Source organism: Triturus cristatus, chromosome 2_2, assembly GCF_964204655.1.
Source record: "Triturus cristatus chromosome 2_2, aTriCri1.1, whole genome shotgun sequence".
Lineage (NCBI taxonomy): Eukaryota > Metazoa > Chordata > Amphibia > Caudata > Salamandridae > Triturus > Triturus cristatus.
In genome coordinates this window covers 441,997,897-442,024,496 of record NC_140582.1, presented here as the reverse complement: position 1 = coordinate 442,024,496, position 26,600 = coordinate 441,997,897, and the positions used below count along the sequence as shown (strand labels likewise).

Sequence of the window (26,600 nt, the reverse complement as noted above, 5' to 3'; positions counted from 1 at the left end):
TGCAGTGTTTGCAGTGGAAGGCAGGGAGTGTCCTGTGCTGTGAAACCAGAAGCGAAGAGATAGTCCTTCTTTCCAGGGCATCTACTTGCCTGAAAAAAATCTGTTCACTTTCAGTTTCACAGCACAGGAGACTCCCTGCTTCCCACTGCATCTGAAGTATTTCAGCTCTCAGAATTAACCATCCCTGGACACAATTGGTTTTTTTTTGCACTCTATTTTAGACAAGTCCTGACACGTGACTGACTTTGCCTAAATCCCTGCTCTTTCTAGGCATAAGCCTTACGTGCCCATGGGGTGTCCCCATTCAGAGCTGCACAGTTTGTCTGAGGTGGTGATTTAAGGCCTGGCTACCCTGGTTATGGTGGTAACACGCAGTGAACGGTCAGCGTAACCCCGGCCGGTGCGGTCTAGCATCTCTTGTCACAGTACCAGCAGTGATGTAGGAAGGGTACCCTGGGTCTTTAAGCAAGCAAGGGAGAAGGACCACCCTGCAACCCAGCCAGTAGTAAAAGACTCTTAAAAATGAGGCTGCAGTGAACCCCTCCACCCACACTCACACACCTCCCACTGGTGCCACTGCACCTGGTGCACTTAGGATAGTTACGCCCCTTAGTTTTAGACTGCCCGAGCAGACCTTAAGTCTGGATCGAAGGCTGGAGGGCGGCGCAGACAAATGTCACCTGAGTTACTCCAAGTTCATTTAGCCGGGGATGCTTTTGGCAACATGGCCTATGTTTATATATTTTAGTTTAACTTAATGAATGGTAGGGTGCTTTTCTGAGAAGCAAATACGAAGGCACTCTACAAATGTTAAAGAATGATTATATAACACATTTATTTTGTAATACGTTAATATTAGGTTGCTCCTTGCTTGTTTTTCCAAGTTTTTCTGTACCAGTTACACCCTTAGGACAGCAGACTCTGGGATTGCGATGAGTCTCTTCAATTGTAACACTTATATGGTAATATAGGCACAATTTTTGGCTCCTCCCTTATTAAGAAATCAGGATGAAGGTTTGTTGTAAGAGAGAGCTCTATTGGGTGAAGAAAATCTTGCGATTTTTATATGTTGACATTAAAATTCGAACCCTTTTGAGGAAGCGTAGAACATCCGTGAGGAAAAGGAAAGTTAGGCAGAAGAGCACAGTTGATTAACAAGCTCATGATGCCTGCACAACTTCTGTCAGAAACCTGTTTATATTTTTCTGAAGTTGAAGAGTCTACTATGGGTTACGTTAAGTTCTACAAGTGACTCCAATTTCACAACACTTTTTGACAATATGTGACTCACTGCTCCAGTCTAGCACCCACAAAGTGTGTCCAATATTATTTTGATAAATGCACATCTGAGTTTTTGCTGCGTTGAGTTAATACTCCTGGTTACTGTGCCTGGCTGGAGTTTTGTAGAATATTACCGCTCTTTTATTGAAGCTCTCTGTAGAACTTGTATATCTTTAACCAAAGTATTTGTAAAGTAGTACCACAAAGTGACTAGTTTCGCTTGAAATATGAAACCTCTTGTTTGGAGGGGAATCCCAGAGCTTATCTAAGCAGCTGCCTTTCAGAGGCACTACCCTTACTTGTGACTGGCTCTGCCCCAGCCCAGCAGTCTTTCAGAATCACTGGGCAGACATGAATGACAATGCTGTCCACCTGTATTTTAGAGCCACTGACCTGACATGGCTGACTGCTCCAACCCTTCACTCTTTCAGGAAAACTGTCCTGGCATGTGACTGCCTCTGGCCCAGCAGTCTTTCAGAATCACTGAGCAGACAGGCGAATGACTGTGCTGCCCACTGCCCACCTGGGAATGAATGTTTGATTTGCTCTGCATTCCGTTCATCATCTGTGTGTCTTTTGCTTTATTGCCTTAAGTGCGCAAGGCATGCCAAGACGTGGGTCTCGAGCTCACTGTGCCACTGGATTCAAGCTAGCCTGGCTGATGAGGGGTGATGTTCCGAAACCGGTCTCAGGATGCTTGTTTCTGGTCCAGGGAGGACATTGCTTGGCAGTTCGGTCTGGACTGTTCTCATGAGGCACAGGCTCAAGACTGATTTGCATATGGCTTGGTCTGAACTTGGGTGGCACGGTGAGCAAAAGAGCAATGGATTTAACCCAGATACATTGACTGGGGGTGAATGTTTGATTTGCTCTGCATTCCGTCCATCATCTGTGTGTCTTTTGCACCTGTATTTCAGAGGCACTGACCCGCCATGTTATGTTATGTTATATAAATTTATCGCGCGCACAGCTACTCATGAGTATCCCGGCTCGGAGCCTAGCAGGGAGAGGAGATGGAGAAAATCAGGAGAATAGGTGTGTTTTCAGTTTCCTCCTGAACGCAGCAGGGTCTTGATTAGTGCGAAAGGCAAGGGGGAGGGCGTTCCAGGCAGCTGTCGCCTTCACTGTAAAGGAACTGTCCCCTCTTCTCTGAAACTTAAAACGAGGGACCTGAGCATAACAAAGGGACAAAGACCGCAAAGGATGTGCAGGAACATAAAAAGAGAAACGCCTCTGTAAGTAAAGAGGGCCACGGCCATGGAGGGCACGGCACATGGCTGACTTCTCCGACCCTACACTGTTTAAGGAGGACTGGCCTGACATGGGACTGCCTCTGCCCCAGCCCAGCAGTCTTTCAGCCGCAGTGGCATTTCATAACCAGTCTATATGTTTTCTAGAGCACATGTCCAGGAATTTACTTTTTGTTAGAGAAGCATCAACAGTTTTCAATGTGTTCTAATACAGAGTTATTAAACACTTACATTTACACAAAGCAACTTTCTAAAGAATAGAGCGCCACGTTGCATGGGTTTTGCATAATTCTGGAAACCTTTATCATTTTTCAAAAACAATTGTCCAATTGGCAGGGCACAACTCATGGAAAAGCACAGGCAAGGGGCTGTGCCAGTGGAGGTAGGCGCTTTGTTTGTTCTTTGCACAATCATTCAACATTTTACAACAGCTGCTCACTGCCCGGTGTTGGGCACTCCCAAGGGCAGCGCATGTGTGGATGTTTGTGAAATTACCAGCTGTTTGTTCTGAGACTCCTTTCCGTGATAAGCATAGCTCACAAATTATTGGCCAGAAGCCTTGTGTTTATATAGTGTTTACTGTCCCTGATTAGATGTTGCCTTGATAAGTCACCAGAAACCCATTCATCAATACTGTGAAAGTCCATACCTGCCCTTAATGTTACGAGTAAGAAGAGTAAAAAACATGCACAGAAAAAAACACAAGCATTTGAAATGCAATGGGTCTCCCATTTATGAGAGTTTGAGCTATTGGTATAGTAAGTTGCAATGCCTTTTATTTATGTGTTGTTTTTAGAAATGATCAATAAAAGGCATTGTCATTTGCAATGCCAATAGCTTATACTCTCAAAATTACGAGAGCTTTTGCGTTGTAAATGTGTTTCGGTGTCCGTGCTATAAGGTAAAAAAATGCATGGGCATGCTGTGTCCCATCGCGTTTTTCTTTCGAAATTACAAAAGTGTACATTTACATGCACTGCAATGCTGCCAGTTCACTGTGCAGCTGAACCCAAATCCTTTTGATCACCACAAGTATGCCAGGCAACATTTCTCTGAAGTAAAATAGGCAACAACTTAAGCCTGACTTGTGTCCTAACCCCCCACTGCTTCCTACAATCCACTTATCATAGAACTGAGGTTATCTATATGAGCTGTTTGTTCAGAGCCCTCTCTGTGGTCTTTCACCTTTGTCTTCTGATCCATAACTGTTTGATGGGTAATTATGCCATTATAATGCTACTTAGAAAGTTTGTTAATGATTTCCTGTGAAGAAGTGTTCCTGATGTAGCACAGCCTGAGCACCTTCACTTCAACGTGACTCTGCAGATTCTTAAGTAACCCTAAGGAAAACAACCCTTTTGAGAGTGGAATATCACAGTTGCTGGGTCCTATGCAATTATGTATAAAATTGATTAAAGTGTATTTCCTTTTAAACCGGTGCCTCTGTAGACTAGTCAATTTGTTGCGGAACCTAGATCTACAATACAATTTCTGTGAGTGTATTGTTATTGAAATTTTTCCGTAGAAAACAATGGTGAAAAGTCTACCACTCTATCATGACGCGTTAATCCAATATGGCGGATTTTTCAAAATGGCTGCCCATTATTTGAGATATAGGGTATAACTGTTTATATGCCCATGTGTGGTATCATTTTATATGTTTTTAGGGCCGGGAAAGTCAAAAATAAAATCAAAAATTGTTTCTGATGACCATAATTTCAAATAATCGCGGAATATGTCAGAGAGACAAAGTTTGTATAATTTTTTTGTTGACTTATATTACAAAGTGTGAAGGAACGTAAAAATTACAATTAACTTTTGAAATAAAAAGTTTGCTATGGTTTGTGTTTTGTTTTGTAACTTTGTTGTTATTGTTTGTTTTTTTGTTGATCAAAAATGTTTTATTTATGTGTTACAGGTTCTTGCGAGTTGCTGTGAGATACAGTGAAAATGGACGTAGAAAGTGTTTCATTTGTGATGTGGTGTTTCAAGAAGATGACGATGTATCTGTACTTACTGAAAGAGGAATGACTGGAATTCAAAAAACATGCAAGGAGAGAAAAATATCTAAGTTTCACGTTTGTGTTGGGCAGAAAGTTCACAAGAAATGTAGAGCGCGTTTTGTTAACTTGAAAACTCCGTTCCAGGAGAAAGAATCAGATCCCACAACTTCTTGTGTTCTACGGTCGTGTGAAACCCCATGTTATTTTAGAAAAAAATAGTTTTTTCTGTGGTACTGAGTTAAGTTTATACTTCAGGGAGAGGAAAAAAAATGTGTGGTGTAATGCACGAACAGTTGAATTCAAATCATCAGTTTTACAAAAATGCAACGGACGCAATGATGAATGGGTAGACAAAGTTAAGAGACGTATCCAAAATGTGTCTGATTTACATGCTGTAGATGCATGCTACCACAAACAGTGTTACGTCAATTTTTCTGCTGGGAAATTAATTCCCGGGCAGTTCACTGATAACCCTCCAATATCTTCAGGTCGACCAGAGAACTCAGTTCGCCAGGAAAATTTTCTTCAAGTAGTTAAATACATGGAGGCAAATTATGAAGAACAAACAAATGTTAAAGAACTTGTTAATAAAATGTGAGAATTACTGCCAGAAAATAGCGAACCATACAGTTCGAAGTATATGAAACAAAAACTCACAGAGTATTTTCAAGATGAAATCTTCATAGGAACAGTTGCAGGGACTGCTGATGTTGTTACTTTTAAAAGTACAGCTGCTCATGTATTGCACGAGTACCACAGTCATAGCCATGAAGATGTTGAAGAGGATCGAAACAATCTCCTTATGGCAGCTGCTGAAATAATAAGAAATGATAATAAAGACATCCCTGTAGAACCAGAAACATATCCACCCATTGAAAACATGAGTAGTGTTGACTATAATGTGAGCTATATTCCTGATTCGTTAATTATCAGTTTTTGTTACTGATAAAACCAACAGAGAGAGAAAAGTAGCTTCTATAGGACAGGCAATTATGCAAGCTGTGCGCCCACGAGTCTTAGTTGCAAAGTTGCAGTTAGGGCTGGCAGTTCAATTACATGACAACACAAGCTCAAGATTTGTAGATGAAGCAGTAAATCATATGGGATTCTGCAGCTCCTATTCAGAAGTTCTTCGTTTTGAATGTTCAGCTGCAGCAGAAAGAGGAAATACTATACCTGTCCTTGTGGAACCTTCTGAAAACTAATCCTACAGCCATTGTTGGCGAGGACACCGATCTTCTCATACTACTCCTTCATCGTTTTCAAGCAAACCAATTTGATATTTTCTTTTGCCCAGAACCTAAGAAATCTTCCAAAAACATAACTGTGTATGATATTAGGAAATTAGCAAAAGCTTTAGGTAATGACGTCTGCTCTCACACCTGATTTGCTCACGCCGTATTAGGATGTGATACCACCTCCAAACCATTTGGATTAGGAAAACATGACTCCATAAAGTTTCTAAGAAAATCAGGCAGCTTCAAAGAAAGTGCTGCCGTATTCCAAACTGCACAAAAATCAACAGAAGAAATTGAAAATGCTGGTCTTAATGCAACTATAGAGTTGTATGGAGGAATAACAGGAGACAGCACACTACATAATATGAGACTTCGAGCTTTCACTTCAAAGGCAACAAAATCAACAATACATGTGAAACTGGAAGTCTTGCCTCCTACAGAGGATGCCTGCAAATTTCATTCACTCAGAGTATATCATCGGGTGCAGCAGTGGATAGGTATTCATAGGGATCCATTACAGTGGGGATTTGAAATGAAAGATGGAAGATTGGCTCCCATTAGAATGAGTCAAGCACCAGCACCAGATCATTTATTAAAATTTGTGAAATGTGGCTGTAGCAAGAGTCAATGTGCGACTCTGCAATGTATATGCAAAAGACAGGGAATAGTGTGCACAGATGCGTGCACGGATTGTCGAGGAATAAGCTGTTGCAATTCCATGGAAGTGGACATGGACGATGATTGAAATCATACTATTCTTATACGGAGGAGTGCTGTCTGAATTTATCTCTTTAACAATTTTCATTTGTCAGTGTCATATTGATTAGTGCTATATTATCTAGTTGAAATTTGTTTATCCTTTTCAAATGATGTTAAAAAAATGTAAATAAGAAATAATTTCAAAACCATGTTTGACATAATAACATATATAATCTTTGGGGCAGATTTACAAGCCCCTTGCGCCACTTTTGCGGCACTTTTAACATGGGAAAAGTGACACAAAAGTGGCGCAAGGGGTTTGTAAATCTGCTCCTTTGTTTATTGTATTAATCCCAATTTGATGTTATAGTCATCAGGAACAATTTTTGATGTTATTTTTGACTTTCCCTTCTCTAAAAACATATAAAATGATACCACAAATGGGCATATAAACAGTTATACCCTATATCTCAAATAATGGGCAGCCATTTTGAAAAATCCGCCATATTGGAATAACGCGTCATGATAGAGTGGTAGACTTTTCACCATCGTTTTCTATGGAAAAATTTCAATAACAATCCACTCACAGAAATTGTAATGCAATTAGTTCTAGGTTAGCCCATTTTTTGAACTAATTTAACTAGACTACTGGTGTTGATGGCAAAACCCCAAGAAACGTTTAATCAAGCCTGACACATCATTTCTTCAAATCTTAATGTAAGTTTGTAAGTTCCAAAAGCTATAAAGAACTGTTTTTTTCCAGTTTTTGTGACTGCTGGTGCCGCATAGTCAATTGCATCACCTGTTTTTGCAGCTGTACTCCCCTATGCACTGTGCTCCCCTGGTCCCCATATTTTTGGGTTCCTGTTATCAATGAGCAGGTCTTTTAGGTAGCACATGGGTTAAAGTATCCCTGGGCTTGACTTTGGGGTTGTAGGCTTTTTCGAAAAAAGGCAGATTGGGGATTATACCTGAGGAACACTTTGGCAGTAAAATGCACCATTTAAAACCATTCTCTTTCATTATGTATTACGTTTTCTCAAAATTTATGCTGTACAATGCATCGTTTGAACTCATGTTTTTTAATAAGCTAATCACACTTAGCAAACCCAACCCTCCTTTAGCTTGCATTTGTCAACTGTGCTCGTTTGCATGCTGTACTTGGATTGATGCCTTCCGCCCCATCACATTTACTATGAGTTTTTTAGGCAGTTTCACAGGTGGGAGAAGGGTAACTAAACCCATGTAAATAAATACTCAGTTGTTACATTTCCAATTGTTTTTGTTAAGTATGCTTAAAATACACCAGAGCTGCCGACTTATACCTGGAGGACCAGGTTCTAGTCTTCGTGTTGGCCAACATCCTGTCATTCTGAGCAAATCACTTAATCGCCATGTGCATAAAATAAAGAAAGAAAAGTGTTTAAGTACAGTGCTCCAATTTCTCTGGGTCATATTTCCACAAAACTGTAAAAAGAATAGAACACCTGAAAATATATATAAGGAGTATCTCTCCAAGCTACCTGAAAATGTTGAGAGGCAGCCATTTCTTAAAACACCAATCCATAGGATATGAAGGTGCCTCCGACTGTGCTAAATGTTATGCTTTTTGCAAACCTTAAAACTGAAGGCGAAGTTCAGTTTGCTGGAAGGAGTGACAGGCTATTGCCCACCTGAATGCGACTGAGCACCACATGAAGAACAAAGGGAAGGGGGTACTGCTAGTGGTGCTGCTGGGGCAGTGACACCAGGGCCAAACACCTGAGGGCCCAATGGTTCCTTCATAATTGCTCAATTGCACTTCCTGAATAGCGGCCAAAAAGGCAATTTCCCTTGCTTGCACCTTGCTATGATTCAGGGTACTTACCTTCCTTCGAGGACTCCGAGAGAAATTAAGAAGTTAGCAGGGAGAAGAACTCTGCACAGATCACCTCTGTAACGCAGTCCAGAAACAAATCTCCATTTACTTCCTGCTTTACACTGTCCCTGCCACTCATTCCTAGGATTAGCAATATTGGACTATGTTTGCTCTACTTTTTGGCACTCATTTTTCCCAATTTTATCAAGGTGGTGTCTTGACCAATGGAATCTTAGCATTGGCATAGGAAAGATTTGTCAGTCAGTCAGTCAAAATATCTTTATTCGGCTGGCTATCAGCCATAAAAGAATGCATCAAAAGACATTTAAAACAGTTTAAGAAAAAAAGAGTGATACTGACAATAAGTAATGTGTTTCGAAGCAATGACAATTCACTATCACAATGTCAGAGTTATAATCAATAATTTAGCACAAGGTAGCAGCATGAATTAGTGACAGAGAATAAATAAATTCATAACAATCCCATGTCTCAGTGAACGATAAGGCCCAGAAATGTTTCGTTGAAACAAATAAAATCATTTCCCAACAATTCCACGTAAACGAACAGCCGGAGAAATATATCTATAAATCATTAAACAAGTAAATTTATCTTTTAAAAGATGAAGAGGATATAAAGCTGCCCAACACTTCCTGATATTTAAAAACTTTAGGAGAGGGATAATAAAATCACACCTTGACTTGAGGAAAAGTTGGCAAATGAACAGAAAATGATGTGAGCACTCAGTGGACTTGGAATCGTAAGGGCACAGATCCAGTTTGGCATCGCAGTAAACTTTGCGGGGATAAGAAACCAAAAAATGCAAATGCCAAACCTGAATCTAATGAAGTAGAACAATTTAGTGTGACTGAAATAAAAGGAAAGATAAGGCTCAATGCCTAAAGAGCAAACTATAGGCGAGAGTTCTAACACACTCTTTTTTACCATCTCTAAATTTCCTCTAGTTGATTATAGGCAAGTTAGAAGGTCACTTTTGGGATCTTGGCAATGCTAGCTGGATTGTGAAAACAATCCGCCAGCCCCAGGGACTCTAACTGTTTTTTTATATGACTGAGCCAGGGTATCTTTGTCATGTAATCCAATTCAAAACAGTCTAAAATAATTGCACGATTTTGGGCTGGTTCTTCCTTCTCCCAAATGGAATGCCACAATAGAAGCAGTACTAATTGTATACGAAAAGACAAGGGAAACAAGCTAAGTTCGCTGTGACAGACAGTAGCAGGAAGGCTATTGGGGACTGTCAACAAGACCCACTGGGTTATAAAAACCCCATACTCCAGCCCCATACAGTATAACGGAACAGGAGCGAGCCTTATAGATGTTAATGATTGCATTAATTGGTCTTCAGCCTAACTTTTTCGTGAATCTAAAAACCGCCTCCAGGTTTTGGTTAAAATTCCTAACCCTTGTTTCAACTAGGTGGTGCCAGGTGCTTTTTTATGGTCAAACGGGATAACCAGGTAACAAAAAGTAGGGACTAAGACAACTTTTCATGTGTTATTAAACAAGATTTTAAAATGGTGGGGTATTTACCCCCCACCATAGTATAAGATTTCCTTACGTTGGTCTTTAGACCAAGTCTGTTCATGAAGTCATTAAACCTGGTCAAAAGCTTCTGCAAGCCCACACTGGTTCTAGACATTAGAACACAGTCATCTGCAGAGAGTAATGCCTTGAGATTTCGGGCTCCTATCTTGAGGGCATCCACGTTCCCATGATTAATGTAGCTTGCTAAGTCATTAATATACAGACAGAATAGAAAAGGTGCAAGGACGCAGCCTTGGCAAACCCCACGATTCATTTTTTATTGGGGCCAAGAGTTCACCACCTGCTTTATATCTGACCCTCCCTGACACATCTTGATGCACTGTGGCTAGAAAATGGACAATAGATGGTTCAATGACCATATTCAGCATCTTTTCCCATAATCTCCCTCTCTGCACCCAGTCAAAAGCAGACGTAAGGTCCATGAACCCAAGATAAAGGGATCAGGAGTTAGCTATTTTGTACTTGCTTATGACCAAGTGCAGATTAAGACTTTGTTCAGTGGTTCCCAGGCCCCTCCTAAAAACATATTGTATGTCTGAAAATTTCCCGCTGTGGGTTACCCAGGCCTCCAACCGCTCTGATATATAACCCTGCCCATCATTTTGCAGGTACAGTCAATATATGAAATGGGCCAATAACATTTTGGGCCAGACCTGTCCCCTTTCTTAAAAATGGGGACTATTTTCACGGATCTCCATGATTCAGGAGGGTCCTTGGATGCTATACAGCTTAAAATGTTAGTCAACAAAGGGAGCCATAAAGCAGGGTTAGCTATAAACAGATATGCTGGGATGCCATCAGGACCAGATGCTTTATTCTTTACTGTTTGGTTTAAAGCCCTTTCAACTTCTTCGAGCGTTAGCTGGGCCAGCTCTGATGCCCCGTAATTTAAATTAGTGTGCTGCTCGCCATTTGTACTGTGTAAACAAGAAAAGTATTCCTCCCACGCTTCAGGCGTGATTGTAACAGCAATGCTGCTATTATGGGAGCTCTTGAAAAAAGAGTTAACGGTTTTCCAGAAGAGCCTGGGGTCTTTACTTTGACAAGCTACATGCAGTTGTTCCCAAGCTTCTTTTCTTATGCCTAATTTACATCTCCCTAGCGCTTGTTTATTTTCAAATCCAAGTTGTTTTACCTTCAGGATGTCTCTGGTTTTTTTTTTAATGCCTTCACAAGTTTATTGTGAGACTGTGAGCAATCACTGTTAAACCACTTGCTTTGCTTCCGGTGTCTTATTCTGTAATCACTAGACAGAGCAGCATTAATGGTCTCAGTTATTGCAGCAAAGGCTTTTAACATAGATGGTGGATTTACACTGTAATCCAGACAGTCTAAAATTTGTCTCATGTTAGTGGTCAAGATCCGTTGAAGGACGGAATCTGGGTTGATGGTAGACCACTTAATCAATAGCCCCTTGTATTTTTGCATAGGTTATGGGGCATAGTGTAGTTGTCCCAGAGGGGTCACCAATTTGAATCTCTAAATAGAGGTATAGTGGATAATGATCTCTAAAACAGACATAAAGGCTAGAAAAGGTCACAGTTTGACATCAATTAAAGTCCCTTGGCCTCTGCCAATAAATGAGACTAGGTCCATGCCTTCTGATCGAATAAGATCAACTGTGAGACAGAGAGAACATTTTGAGAGTATTGAATTAAAAATATTCCCACAGGGGTTATGATAAAAGTGGAAACCACCATCCCTGGCCCCATCTAATAAACAACATGCAGACTGCTTTGATAAGGTGCATAATTTACAGTTAAAATCACACACCCCCAGAGGACAATAAAATCCATATTTGTCTCCTGTATATGTCTACATAATGAATCCTCAAGATCTTCAGCAATAGCTGTATTTTTAATGCTAAAGTTATTGTGATAAAAATTAACAATGACCAATGTCACAGTCTTTCTAAAAAGAATATTGATGATTTGAAAGTGTTGACGCTACCAAAGTTAATAAACCACCCTTAGAATGACCGCCCAAAGCTACATTGGCTGGGGTGTGTATGGAAACATAGCCAATAATGTGAACAGTCTCTCTCAACCAGATTTCTTGTAAACATACAATACTGTAACCTTTGATGAAATCAAGCCACTGTTTAGATTTCAATTTGTTAGACATTCCAGCATTATTCCAAAAAAGGCTGCCATAGACAATTGTGCTGTTATGACTGCGAGGAACTTCCTCGATACTTGAATGGGCAGTTGTCTCACAATCACCCTGGAATTTTATCGCCATATTAGAAGGAACCAAAGATTGGACCTGCTCGCCTGGTAAGATGTTATTAGGTTCCATCAAAGCTATCTTTGGTAAATCAAGAAGGATAGGGCTGCCTACATGCGGCAAGACAATCTGTGTTAATTTTTCCATACCGCCAGTACTACTTTTAACAAGGCTCTGTTCTAAATCGCGCTTGGTATGCCGATCAAATCCGGGCGCCATATGATGTAGTCAGTCTACATGATCAAGGGGAGTGAAACGATTAGAAATTGAAATAGCAAAATTATGAATAGCATTATCAGTTGTGCAGAGTGGCCTATGCGCTACAAGTGCATTTGGCTTGTAAACATACCCTAAGGGTGACGCCTCAATGGGGCCACTGGCATTGTCACACCAAAAAAAGCCTGTCCATAAGAAAGTGAACTAATGACCTGTTTTGAAAATTTACAACAACACAGTCACCTGATTCCAATTTAGGTTGTGTGCCCACCCACGAGACCTGGTCAACATTGTTTATATGCTGGAATAAATCTTCACTTTTCGGGCAAACTGTGGTTTTCAATAGCCAATGTACAGTCTTATTCTTTAACTGCAACAAGTCTTCCTCCTTATTGGATGGCAGAGATGGCACATTCTTGAGGGCTATTACCATCGGGGTAGCTTCAGGTGGGAGGTGGAGAGTTCTTTCATGACTTTTCCTTAATTTGACATAACCATTATCAGCAGGATTAAGAACTCCAATCTCTTTTGACCCATTTAAAGTGGTTAACTGGCCTCCAACTGAGGAAGGTGCATTATTTATCTGGAACTTGGTGGGGCGAGTTGGAATATTAGTATCAATAACAGAGCAACGGCCTAGAGGCGGGTCCAAAGACGAAGGTTCTAAGCTCCGGGTGGGCAAGGTGGTATGGCGTGAAGGCAAGGAATCAGGATCTGGTGCATTATTTGTCTCAGAGTTTAGGCCAGATAAGCTTGAGCCAATCAAAATTTGCAGTGACATATCAATGGTATTCGATTCATGAAAAGAACCTGAAGCACACCCTTATTGACTTTATCCATAATTTCGTCACGATTTTCATCAAAGTTAGCGTGCAGCACTCCTGTTCGCCCCGTCCCAAAACGGCGCCAATATGTAATGAATCCATGTTGTGGCACGCTGTGTGCGTGTCATGAAGGAGTTGCACAGCCATTGCACACAAGTGAACAGTATTCACAAACGCTCCATAATTTTGCCAAGTTCTTCCACTTTATTCAAAATGTCATCGCTTTTTAGCCATCACGTCAAAGGTGAAAAGTTTCTAAATTTCATGCGTCTTTATGCTCTGGGATTGCCCATCCGGGCCTATTCGCAGGCAACTGCCGAAACTTCATAATTCACCAGACTTGTAATCTACCCAATGCATTTCGGTCCTCACGACCTTCTTCGGGGGTATCTATGATGTTTAAAAATATATATTAATATATTTGTTACAACTAACAATACATTGCAAATTGATTTTTCAATACTAACATTTGACCCTTGCTATCTTAAACCCACATCAAAAAATCCAACAAAACATTTCACTCTAGTTCCCCCATGAAATGCTAACGAAAAACATATTGTGCTAAAGGCTTTCACTCACGATGTTCACTGCCCCAACCTTCAAATAAAAGTTCACCATCAAAACTTCCCCAATTTACATCACGTATAACTCAAAGCGTCCTCCTGGTAAACATACGCTAGAAATCCTTTCAAATCTAAATGATAATAAACTACCTTTTCCCAAGTCATAATCGCAACACAAGCCTACCTGCTATTAACACGTTGGTTTCAAAAACACACAGCCTCCCTGTTTCTCTCCAGCAAGCCTTCTAAACGTATCCCTCCCAACCTGAACTATTTGAGCTAAACTTATACACCTGTGCTGAAAATGCCCCACCCATCGTTTAAAGTGCACTCTGCCTCTAAAAACAGAGGCTCAATACAAATAAAATAAAAACGTCACCAACCTTTACCCGCCCCCCCTCACTCACTGATTGACATAAAGTTCCTAAATAAACAGTGTTGAACAATTCAGATGCATAATACAAATTAATACGTGCAACCCAATATCTTAATACATTATACAATCGTTCGTAGTTAGTTGCCCAACAACGTTCTGTGAAAAAGCCTCTAACGTGGGAATGTTCTTAAAGTTCATTGAAATCTTTGATCATTTTTCAGCGGGGTGCTCTGACAGGGTTTGGAACGAAGGTAAATGATTCATGAAAAGAACCTGAAGCACACCCTTATTGACTTTATCCATCGTCCCAAAACGGCGTGGCGCCGTTTTGGGACGGGGCGAACAGGAGTGCTGCACGCTAACTTTGATGAAAATCGTGACAAAATTATGGATAAAGTCAATAAGGGTGTGCTTCAGGTTCTTTTCATGAATCATTTACCTTCGTTCCAAACCATGTCAGAGCACCCCGCTGAAAAATGATCAAAGATTTCAATGAACTTTAAGGACATTCCCACGTTAGAGGCTTTTTCACAGAACGTTGTCGGGCAACTAACTACGAACGATTGTATAATGTATTAAGATATTGGGTTGCACGTATTAATTTGTATTATGCATCTGAATTGTTCAACACTGTTTATTTAGGAACTTTATGTCAATCAGTGAGTGAGGGGGGGCGGGTAAAGGTTGGTGACGTTTTTATTTTATTTGTATTGAGCCTATGTTTTTAGAGGCAGAGTGCACTTTAAACGATGGGTGGGGCATTTTCAGCACAGGCGTATAAGTTTAGCTCAAATAGTTCAGGTCGGGAGGGATACGTTTAGAAGGCTTGCTGGAGAGAAACAGGGAGGCTGTGTGTTTTTGAAACCAACGTGTTAATAGCAGGTACTTAAGGGATTAGCTTGTGTTGCGATTATGACTTGGGAAAAGGTAGTTTATTATCATTTAGATTTGAAAGGATTTCTAGCGTATGTTTACCAGGAGGACGCTTTGAGTTATACGTGATGTAAATTGGGGAAGTTTTGATGGTGAACTTTTATTTGAAGGTTGGGGCAGTGAACATCGTGAGTGAAAGCCTTTAGCACAATATGTTTTTCGTTAGCATTTCATGGGGGAATAGGGTGAAATGTTTTGTGGGATTTTTTGATGTGGGTTTAAGATAGCAAGGGTCAAATGTTAGTATTGAAAAATCAATTTGCAACGTATTGTTAGTTGTAACAAATATATTAATATATATTTTTAAACAACATAGATACCCCCGAAGAAGGTCGTGAGGACCGAAATGCATTGGGTAGATTACAAGTCTGGTGAATTATGAAGTTTCGGCAGTTGCCTGTGAATAGGCCCGGATGGGCAATCCCAGAGCATAAAGACGCATGAAATTTAGAAACTTTTCACCTTTGACGTGATGGCTAAAAAGCGATGACATTTTGAATAAAGTGGAAGAACTTGGCAAAATTATGGAGCGTTTGTGAATACTGTTCACTTGTGTGCAATGGCTGTGCAACTCCTTCATGACACGCACACAGCGTGCCACAACATGGATTTATATCAATGGTATTCGAAATGCTTCAAAACGGATCAAGAAGGGATTTCATTACTAATTCGAGGGAACTGACAAGTTGTGCGTGCAACAGTAAGTCTCCATTTTCTCCATTATCTCTTGGGCCTGCATCAGCTTCCAAGTCGAGGGCCCTTACATTCTTCCTCGCAGTAGGTGCTGGTACTTTTCTCTGAGTTACCAGTGGCGGTACCTCCTTCTTTGACTTACTACATGCCTTTGCCTTTTTCGGAGGGGGTGGACGTAAGGTATCTAAAAAGCAACCTTGCTGATTGACAATGTTATTAATTTTGTTGTTGGGGACTTCCAAAACATTCAATGCTGTAGCACCTGTGACTAAGTCAGAGCTTCTCAGTTGTTAACTCTTTGTTGGGCTCGCTGGTTCCACTATTGTGTAATGCCCGTTTTGTGGCCCCTAATCTCGCCTCCACACATTCAATCACGCTATTGATAGCCCCCATGGCGGTAGTCGAAAAGCTGGTAATGGTAGTGGTTAGTGGCCGATCCTTGGTAGAGGGTATGGTAAATTTACATTTCCCCATCCTCTTACCTTTGATCTCAAAATTGTGTGCCAAAAGGAGAAGCTGTAGCGACAAGCCAAGAGACAGGGCCCAACCCAGCCACATTCGTCAATGGACGGGTGCAAACGGGCCCGGCCTTGGCCCGGTCTTTGCCAAGGCGTCCCGCGCTACAGGAGCCCGAGGCCACTTATATGCGCCGCCTGGCGCTGGGAATCCGTGCTAGCGCCTCCTGATGCTTGGGACACTGGTTAATGGAGTCCCAACAAAGCGATGAGTGCAGAAAAGTAGGTATTGTCCGTAGTTTTAAAAAGGTACAGTGTGGCAGTACAGAGTATACCAGGAGCCCTCCTTGTCCCTTTCCAGATGCCATTCAGCAACACACTTTGTTTGAACCCTTATTGATGCTGTAGAATTAGTTCTTTTCTCCAGTGCTTTTTGCCCTGCCTTTCCGTCTGTAATATGGCACAGGCCTACGAGTAAAAGCCAGGGCCCCATGAAACTTATGTACAACCGCTTGAGTCTGTCACAGATGCGTCCATACTTAAACAGCCCAAAAACCATGATTAAGATTTCTGGAGTTGAGAATCAAATGCAGTGCAAATTTCTCACAGTGCCTGTCAGTGGGTCCTAAAATTGTTCTAAATACATGCTCATCTAATCCTTTGCTTCTTTGCAGAGTGTATTACATAAGTCACATGTGCCAGTTCTGATTCTGTGCAAGAGTTCAAGAAGAAACTGAACAGGTGTTGAAATATTGACATGGCAAAAGTAAAGGAAACTGCGCTTACAGGAGAGTGGGTATGTTGTGTATGGGGGATATTAAAGTAAAGGAGCGGCAATGAAGTGCATGTAAGATCAATTTAACAAGTGTGAAAGAATGGAAAGCTGATGTGGCCCTGCCAGAAATCACATTTGTATAACTTGGAGATCATGGCTTTCTTACCAGTCATCAGGACTTCAAACTAATACCTTGCAGATCATGGCATATTTTATTTGCCCTCAAGATAAGACAGCAGGTAACTTCTAGGGATGTCATTCCCTCCCTTGCCCATCACTATGATTCTGATCTCGGGGGAGCTTTCATGATGTCTCATGTGAAACATACTGAGAACATGCAAGTAAAATGTATTAAACATGTTCACTTCATTGCAAGGGAAAAAGCCACCTGATCTCTAGGCAGAGGACTCCTATTCAATCAGCAGGAACATCTGAGGAAATGAACAAGAAGGTACACATTTGTTTTTGAGTGATGGGTGAACGGGCTCTGCTGAAGTTTGCCCTCACTAACCTCAGAACAAGTAACTTGCAGAGCCTCATCGGTGGTATATGGCATATACATACTGCAGCAATTTTGGGAGCACCTACTTAAAGCCTGGATGAGCTACAATGACTTTTAATCTACTTCCTGCAAAATTATTCTTTTATCCAAATGTATTTTATTTATAATATAAGAAGATATGTAAACATTTTTTTCAACTAAAAAGTTAAAAACCTGCTGTACCTCATGCAGCTATAAAATTGCAGCCATGTACTATTCATTAACATGCAACTTTGGAATTGTGTGTCTTAAGTTACACACACATTTGACATGGATCATTTCCTGCTGCCAAAAGATGGTAGAGTGATCAAGCGAAAGGCTGAAACAGAAACAGATGGAGAGAGAAAAGCTGCAAAAACAAGGACACATGATGCCTCCTATTTCGACTTTGGTTTCACCTGCATTGTTGTTAGTGGAGAAAGTAGACCACAGTGTGTGGTTTGTGGCATGATCTTAGCTAACGACCAATTGAAGCCAACCAAACCAAGGCGTCACTTTGAAACGAACCATGGGTCTCTAGCAGGAAAAAGTAGAGATTGTTTTGGCAGGAAGTTGCAAGCGATAACTCTGCAGAAAGAAGCAGTGAAACATGTGCCTTATTCTTTAGAAAATGAATTAAAAGCATCATACCAAGTAGCATACCACATTGCCAAAAACAAAAGGCCCTTTGTAGGTGGAGAAAAGGTGATTCTCCCAGCATTGCTCAACATGGCTAGGACAATGCTTCATGAAAAAGCAGCAGAGAAGTTCATAAGTATACCCATCTCGGACACAACAGTTTGCCTCCACATCTCTGACATGTCAGAAGATATTCAGGTGACAGCTCACTGCCCAGTTTAAATCAAGTTCATTTGCTTTGTAGTTGGATGAAGCAACTTATGTGACAAAGGATGCCCATTTAATTAGTTATGTTTGATACTGTTATGAAACATTATTATTGGAATATTTTTTATTTTGCAAGCCACTCAAGTAGCGAGCAACAGGATCCGATTTGTTTGAGATTATCAATGACTTCCTGTGTATCCATGGCTTAAAATGGGAAAACTGTGTTGGAATCTGCACAGATGGTGCTCCTTCAAAGTGTGGTGCTATGGCTGGCCTAAAATCTAATGTGCTGAAAGGGGCTCCACATATTCTGTGGACCCACTGTATGATACAACAGGCAGCACTTGCTGTTCGGAACATGGGCAGTGAACTTGAGGGTGTGCTGTATTCTGCTATAAAAATAGAACATTTCACATAGACCCATCTCACAAGAGCTTGTCTATTTGCAATTTTATTTGCAGAAGTGGGACCTTAGCCTGATGGCTTGGAGTTTCATACAGTAGTGCGGTGATTATCTCAGGGGAAAGTGCTGACTCGCACCTTTGAATTAAGGAATGAAGTACAACAGTTTCTTCTGTGTTTGTACCCCTGCAAAGCAGCACAACAATGCAATCCCCGCTGGCTTGTGCTTTTAACATACCTTACTGACATTTTCGAGAAAATTTCTTCCCTGAATCTGTCTCTGCAAAGAGCTGAGATCACTTCTTTTACCATGAATAAAAGTATAACAGAATTCAAGAAGAAAATGCAATTATGGAGAAGAATAGCTGAAGATGGCCTGTTTGATCCATTCCCATTTTTAGCAGATGCTCTTGAGGAGACAGAATATGAACTTCTAAGTGTTTCATGACTGGGTCTTTCAACCTTTTCTGGCAGAGGTGGGGAGCCATCTCCTGATTCATTTGGAGGAAGAACTGATTGACCTCTAAATTGACCACACTCTGCAGGTGCAATTTACCAAAGTCTCTTTAGGAGAGTTTAGGCTGAAAATGTCTGCAGAACATTCAGCTTTGAGAAAAACTGCTATCAAAACTCTCTCACCTTTCAGCTTGTCATATTTATGTGAGATCTGGTTCTCAGCACTTGCAGTATTAAAGACTAAGGGCCATATTATCAAGAACAGCGATAACATTATCGCCGCTTTAACGGCAGGAAACTGCCACTAAAGCGGCGATAAGGGGCTTGATTATATGCCCCTGTGAATTCCCATAGAAGCCCAGGTTCTGGTGCGAAGGACATCAAACCTGGGCTTCTATTGGACTTTTCAAGGGCATATTATCAAGCCCCTTAGCACCGCTTTAGCTGCAGTTTCCTGCCGCTAAAGTGGCGATGATGTTATCGCCGTTCTTGATAATAGGTTCTGCTAAAGACTGGATGTAGAGTACAACCCGAGAATGACAGTAGCAAAAATCCATCCACAGAAGAATCCTTTCTGTGGTGAAAAACAGACACACCCGTCACATTACGTTTGGTGGTGTTATTATCAAACAATGTCAAATTATGTGCTATATGTGTAAAAGATAGCATTCTAGTAAAAAGAATTTGCACACATTTTATCTTGGAAAATTTTTTTTGAATTGTGTAATAAGCCTCTGTCATTTAGGCATACCCAATCGCAATTTACTTAACACTCTTACTGTGTTTAACATTATTTGAATGGATATGGCCTGTGATATGTGATGGTGGTTGATTATGTAGTGTACCAGGTTCCAGAAATTTCTGTCAGGTGGTGGGGGTCTGACATCTTAATATTTCAGCTGGAGGGGCTCAACCGAAAAAAGTTTGAAGACCTCTGCCTTAGAGGATGAATGTGTGAGTGGCTGCATGTGTCATTGAGTACATGTGAGTAGCTGTATGAGTGTGTGAGTGGATGTGTGAGTGTCTAAGTGGGTCTATGAGAGGGTGTGTGAGTGTCTGAGTGGGTCTGTGAGTGGGTGTGGAGGTTGATGTGCCAGTACGTGTGTGGGTCTCTGAGTGGGTGGGTGAGTTCCTGTGTGGGTCTGTTACTGGGTGTGTGAATCACTGTATGGGTCTTTTCGTGAGTGTGTGTGAGGGGTTATGTAGGTCTCTCAGTGGGTCCGTGAGTGGGTGTGTCAGTTTATGAGGGGTTGTGTGAGCGGCTATGCAGGTCTGTGAGTGCCTGTGTGGGTCCGTGAGGGTCTGTCAGTGGGTGTGTGAGTTTCTCTGTAGATCTGTGTGTGCATCTGTGAGTGTTTGAGTGGGTCTGTCAGTGGGTGTTTGAGTGTCTGTGTGAGTCTGTGACTGAGTCTGTGAGTGCCTGCATGGGTCTGTGAGTGGGTGTGTGAGTGCCTACTTGGGTATGTGAGTGGGTATGCCAGTGCCTGCATGGGTGTGTCAGTTTGTGCATAGGTGTGTGAATGGGTGTGTGAGTGTCTGTGTAGGTCTGTGAATTAGTGTTTGTGTCTGTGTGGATATGTGGCTGCATGTGTGAGTGCCTGTTTGTCTGTGAGTTGGTGTCTTAGTGTCTTTGTGGGTTTGGAAGTAGGTCTGTGTGGGCCTGTAAATGGAGATGAGAGTGCCTGTGTGGATCTGTGAGTGGGAATGTGATTGTGTTCATGGGTATGTAAGTGGGTCTGTGAGTGCCAGAGTGAGTTCTGTGAGTGGGTGATTGAGTGCTGCTTGAGGGTGTCTGTGAGTAGGTGTATAAGTGCCTACATGGGTATGTGAGTGTGACTGTTAGTGCCTGCATGGGTCTGTGAGTTGGTGTGTCAATTCCTGTGTAGGTCTGTGAGTGTGTGTGTGAATGTCTGTGGGGGTCTGTGAGTAGGTATGTGTGTGTATCTTAGTGGGTCTGTGAGTGGGTGTCTGAGTGTCATGGTAGGTCTATGAGTGTGTGTCTGTCACTGCATGTGTGAGTGCCTATGTGGGTCTGTGAGTGGGTTTGTGAGTGCCTACATGGGTATGTGAGTGGCTCTGTGTAACCTGCATGGGTCTATGAGTGAGTGTGAATGCCTGCATACGTCTGTGAGTAAGTGTATGAGTTCCTTTGAGTGGTCCTCAGAGTGCCTGCATGGCTCTGTGAGTGGGTGTGTGAATGCCTGAATAGATCAGTGAGTGGGTACGTGACTGCCTGTGTGGGTCTGTAAATGGGTGTGAGAGTATCTGTGTTGGTGTCTGAATGGGTCTGAAAGTGTTTTGTTTTACTAAAGTGCATCAAGATTCACAAATCTGTCCAGGATTTACATGGGTCAGCGCTGAGCCTCGCAGGGGATCCGCAGATTTCTAAAGTGGGAAACAAAATTATATAACTCTTTTTTGTGTCCAACATAGCTCCTGCTCACACTCCTCAAACATACCCATGGGGATTAGGGTCCCCTCTTCTCTTACCCCTTTAATATTTTTGCAGAAAAATATTAAGTCCCCGGGACCATACCCTGATACTTAAAATGGCAGCTGCAACCTCCCGTTCGGGTTGGGGTCAGCCAATCAGGGCATCGCTGTTGATGCTTGACTTCGCGGCTCCACCAGGGGGCCACGAGGGTCTGCATCTTTAGAGATACCAATTTATTTTTCCTTTAATAACTTTGTAACTACTGAACGGATTTACACCAAATTACAAAAAGGGCTCTTTCAGGAGCAACAGCTACCTCACTGCCAAATTTGGTGTAATTCTGTACAGCAGTTTTGGCTGTAGTCATGTTCAAATTCCCTATGGTAACTTGCATGAAAAGGGCAATTTTTTTGACCACCCCTTTTTCTCGGCCCCTACTTGACGGATCTCTCTGAAACTTCCCATGCAGAACTAGATTAAGTGGACCACTTTTTTGGGAAACTTTAGTGAAGATTTGTCAAACTACACCACATTATAAGCAACTCAAAAAACACTTTTCCTATGGAAACTAGCTACTAACTATAACTACCTCCTGGCAACTGCCAGCTGGTTATTATCTACTGGCGGTCGCCAGTAGATAGTTATAGTTAGGACCTATTTTCCATAGGAAATCCGCAACATTCTATTCCCAATAAGTCTGGCGCCGGTTGACGAATCTTCGCGAACTTTTCCAAACTTTTGGCCAGCTCTGCTCCGCTCCTACCCTGTAAGTGTCATGGTGATTCGTCAAGCAAGGGCCGAGAAAAAAGGGGGGTCCCAAAACGTGTTTTTCCCATGCAATTTCCCATAGGATCTGTTGTCGCAGCTACAGCTGAACGGAATGACACCAAATTTGGCAAAGAGGTAGTCCTCAGTTCAGACTCGTGCTTTTTGCATAAATGCTGTGAATCTGTTCAGTAGTTCCTGAGAAAATTAGGGTAAAAAATTTAGTGATATCTATGGCCGGGGAGGATCCGCGCACCCTACCCGCACCGTAAGCGCATCCTCCCCGAACTGAGCGCGCACCCTCCCGATCACGTGCTGAATGCTAATTGGCTGTCAAGTGTCTGTCTACATTCAAAACCAGGAACTGTTGGCGGCCATGTTCTGCCTCTGTAGAAGTGAGGCTGAAGAAGCAAGGGGAATAAGTGTGTAAAACATATAAAGGGGGCAGAGTGGAAATACTCTGACCCTCTAAAGGTGCTTACGGAGTCCCAGAAGGACCCCCAGGGGCCCCTTTTTTTTTTTTTTAAACGGCAAAATGCGCGCAGGGTGCGCGCATCCTAACGCGTGGGGTGCACGGATTCTCTCGCGATGGGTGCGCGGATCCAAAAAAAAAAATTACATTTTTGGGAGATAAAGATCAAGCTTAAGTGTTTTGTTCTTGAGTGGCTCTAAAAAGAGCTGTTGTGTTCATTGTTGAGTTTTTGGTACTTATAAGTAAGTACCTATACAGAGTCTATAGTTATTGAGGAAGACTCTGTTTCCTTCATCAGTAAAGTGCACTCCATCTCTCCTATACATCTCTTGCATATGAAAGCGCAGATTGTTATTGTAAATGGACCCCATTCTATAGTCTCGGAGAAAAGCATAAACAGATTTATTCACATGTTTCCTAGCTTTCTCAATTTGTGGACAAAAATGATCGGACCAATTCCATTTCTGCCTTTGGCATATGTTAGAATACACAAAGGCAGTTTTGGGGAAAAGTGAAATCAGTTCTGCAAAGGTGTCCTTCATAAGGATTTCCAGACCTACCCCAGTCAAAGTGCCTAGGTCATTGCCACCACAGTGCACTATTATGAGGTCAGGGTGTTGGATATGCATGAAGGATTTCACCAATGACAGCAATTGGTGCCACTTTAACCCTCTCTGTCCAATCCATTTAATGTCTACATTTGGCAAACCTAGGTCTTTGTGAATGCCTTTGTTTTCTGCATACCTTTGGCTCCAGAAAATATAGCTGTGTCCCACAATCCACACTCTAAGCATCTTGAAAGGAGGTCTGGATGCACTCAGATGGTCTCTGTAAATGAAATGGCAGTTTGGAAAGTAAGATGTTTCTAAAATGGTGGCTAAGATGCAGTTTTGAAAAAAGACAAGAAATCATTGGTTGTTTGACAACCTTCTACACTGAAAGGTAGGGTGTATATTTCTTTTTTTTTAAACGTATGATTCTTATTGGTTAACAAAAACTGATTGTAAGGAACATTATATATGATAAGCTGATATGTTGAAAAGTCAAGCACACTTGCTGTCTTGATTGGCAACGTTGTGTGCTGAACTTGTGACCTGTGTGCTCAGTACAGTGTTCCATGATCTGTTTCTATGGTAACGGGCATAAGGCAGATTGGGGGAAGGTTTGAAATTTATGTCATTTGGAAAGGGTTGAAATGTTTAACCAATAGAAATGTGTGTTTGCTTTTGAATTTATGTGGGAAGGAATGTGATTTGATGTTTATATGTATATGTGTGGGAAATGAGAGGGAAACTTTGCCATTCTTTTGTTCTGCTGAGAGGTGCACAGTGCAGAGATTCTGTATAAGAAAATCTGGTGTGTGACTGGCATACTTCTTAATCTACAAAACAACTTGAAAGGTGAGTTTTTTAATTATGATGGGATGTATGTGGTCTATTTTGTTTTTAATCAGACTAATGTGTTTCTCCTGCTAAAGTGCAGGGAGTACTTTTTTTGGTCTAGAATCTTATTGTCAGTGTGTGTGCATTTAGAAACCATTCTGTGATAAGCATTTGTGTTTTTTATGTGTTTGCAGACAGATAACGGTGCTGTTTTCATGTTTTGGTAGAATTAGAAACCAGTCATTGTTTATGTATTTGCAAAATGAGTCACGTTTCTACACTAAAATGCAGTACTCCTTCTTGATTATGAAATGTGTTTTGGTACAGTGCAAGGGATAGTGTTGTTTGTCTAGAATTACACAGTGAGTCTGTGTGCATTTAGGAATCATTTTGAGAGAAACATTTTGGCACTAATGTGTAGTCGAAAATTTTCTGTAATGTGTGCAATCACCTTACATCTTGTAGACTAGTAAATGTATTTTGTACAAGGGATATTTGTTTGTCTGCAATCACCCTGTGAGTCTGTGTGCATTTGGGCAACTATTGTGAGAAAAGCATTTGGTAATATCATGTATTTGCTGGCGGATAACTGCTTTAAAACCTGTTTTGTTGTCAAGTTTTAGTAGCATTAGAGGCCAATCATTGCTTATGCAATTGCAAAATGAGTCAGACTTTCACAGTAGTGTGCAGTACTGAAATATGTAGAATGTGTGCATTCACCTTACCCCTTCTAGACTAGTGATTGTGTCTTGGTAAAGTACAAGGAAGAGTGTTGCTTGTCTAGAATCATACACTGTGAGTCTGTGTGCATTTGGGACCCACTGTGAGAGAAGCATTTGGGTACTTTATATCTTTGCATACACATAACTGCTTAAAAACCTTTCCTGTTCTCAAGTTTTGGTAGAATTAGAAGTCAGTTATTGCTTATGTATTCGGAAAATGAGTCAAACTTTGACACTAAAGTGCAGTAGTGAAATATGTAGAATGTGTGCAGTTACTTTACCTCTTCCAGAGTAGTGAATGTGTTTTGGTAAAGTACAGGGGATAGTGGTTGTTGTCTAGAATCACACTGTGAGTCTGTCTGCATTTGGGTAAGCATTGTGAGAGAAGCATTTGGAAACACTGTGTATTTGCTCACATATAACTGTTTTAAAACCTGTCATGTTAAGTTTTAGTAGCATTAGAAGCCAGTCATTGCTTATGCATTCATAAAATGAGTCAGGCTTTGGCACTAAAGTGTAGTACTGAAATACGTAGTTTGTGTGCAGTCCCCTTACCCCTTCCAGAGTAGTGAATGAGTTTTGGTAAAGTCCAAGGGATAGTGTTGCTTGTCTAGAATCACACTGTGATTCTGTGTGCATTTGGGCACCACTGTGAGAGAAGCATTTGGTAACATCGTGTATTTGCTGACAGATAACTGTTTTAAAACCTGTCTTGTTGTCAAGTTTTAGTAGCATTAGAAGGCAGTTTTTGCTTATGCATGATTAAATGAGTCAGGCTTTGACACAAAAGTACAGTCCTGAAATATGTAGATTGTGTGCAGTTCCCTTACCACTTCCACTGTAGTGAATGAGTTTTGGTAAACTCCTAGGGATAGTGGTGCTTGTCTAGAATCACACTGTGAGTCTGTGTGCATTTGGGAACCACTGTGAGAGAAGTATTTGGTAACATCGTTTATTTTCTGACAGATAACTCTTTTAAAACCTGTCATGTTGTCAAGTTTTAGTAGCATTAGAAGCCAGTCTTTGCTTATGCGTTGATTAAATGAGTTAGGCTTTGACAAAAAAGTGCAATCCTTAAATATGTAGATTGTGTGCAGTTCCCTTACCACTTCCACAGTAGTGAATGAGTTTTGGTAAACTCCTAGGGATAGTGGTTGTTGTCTAGAATCACACTGTGAGTCTGTGTGCATTTGGGAACCACTGTGAGAGAAGCATTTGGTAACATCGTGTATTTGCTGACAGATAACTGTTTTAAAACCTGTCATGTAGTCAAGTTTTAGTAGCATTAGAAGCCAGTCTTTGCTTATGCATTGATAAAACGAGTCAGGCTTTGACACTAAAGTGCAGTACTTAAATATGTAGATTGTGTGAAGTACCCTAGACTAGCGAATGAGTTTTGGTAAACTCCTAGGATAGTGTTGCTTGTCTCAAATCACACTGTGAGTCTGTGTGCATTTAGGTAAGGATTGTGAGAGAAGCATTTGGTAACATCGTGTATTTGCTGACAGATAACTGTTTTAAAACCGGTCATGTTGTCAAGTTTTAGTAGCATTAGAAGCTAGTCTTTGCTTATGCATTGATAAAATGAGTCAGGGTTTGACACTAAAGTGCAGTACCATGTACTATTCTCTTCACTGCGCCAGAA

General features: G+C 41.3%; 1 long non-coding RNA gene across 1 annotated transcript; it reads right to left on the bottom strand.

The window, feature by feature from the left end:
• Positions 1-8,593: 8,593 nt before the first annotated feature.
• LOC146862339 (uncharacterized) lies at positions 8,594-13,982 on the bottom strand. Its single transcript, XR_014978423.1, has 2 exons — positions 13,909-13,982; positions 8,594-13,551 (listed from the first exon to the last, which is right to left on the bottom strand). It is a non-coding gene; the product is annotated as an uncharacterized LOC146862339 (long non-coding RNA).
• Between the last annotated feature and the right edge of the window lie 12,618 nt (positions 13,983-26,600).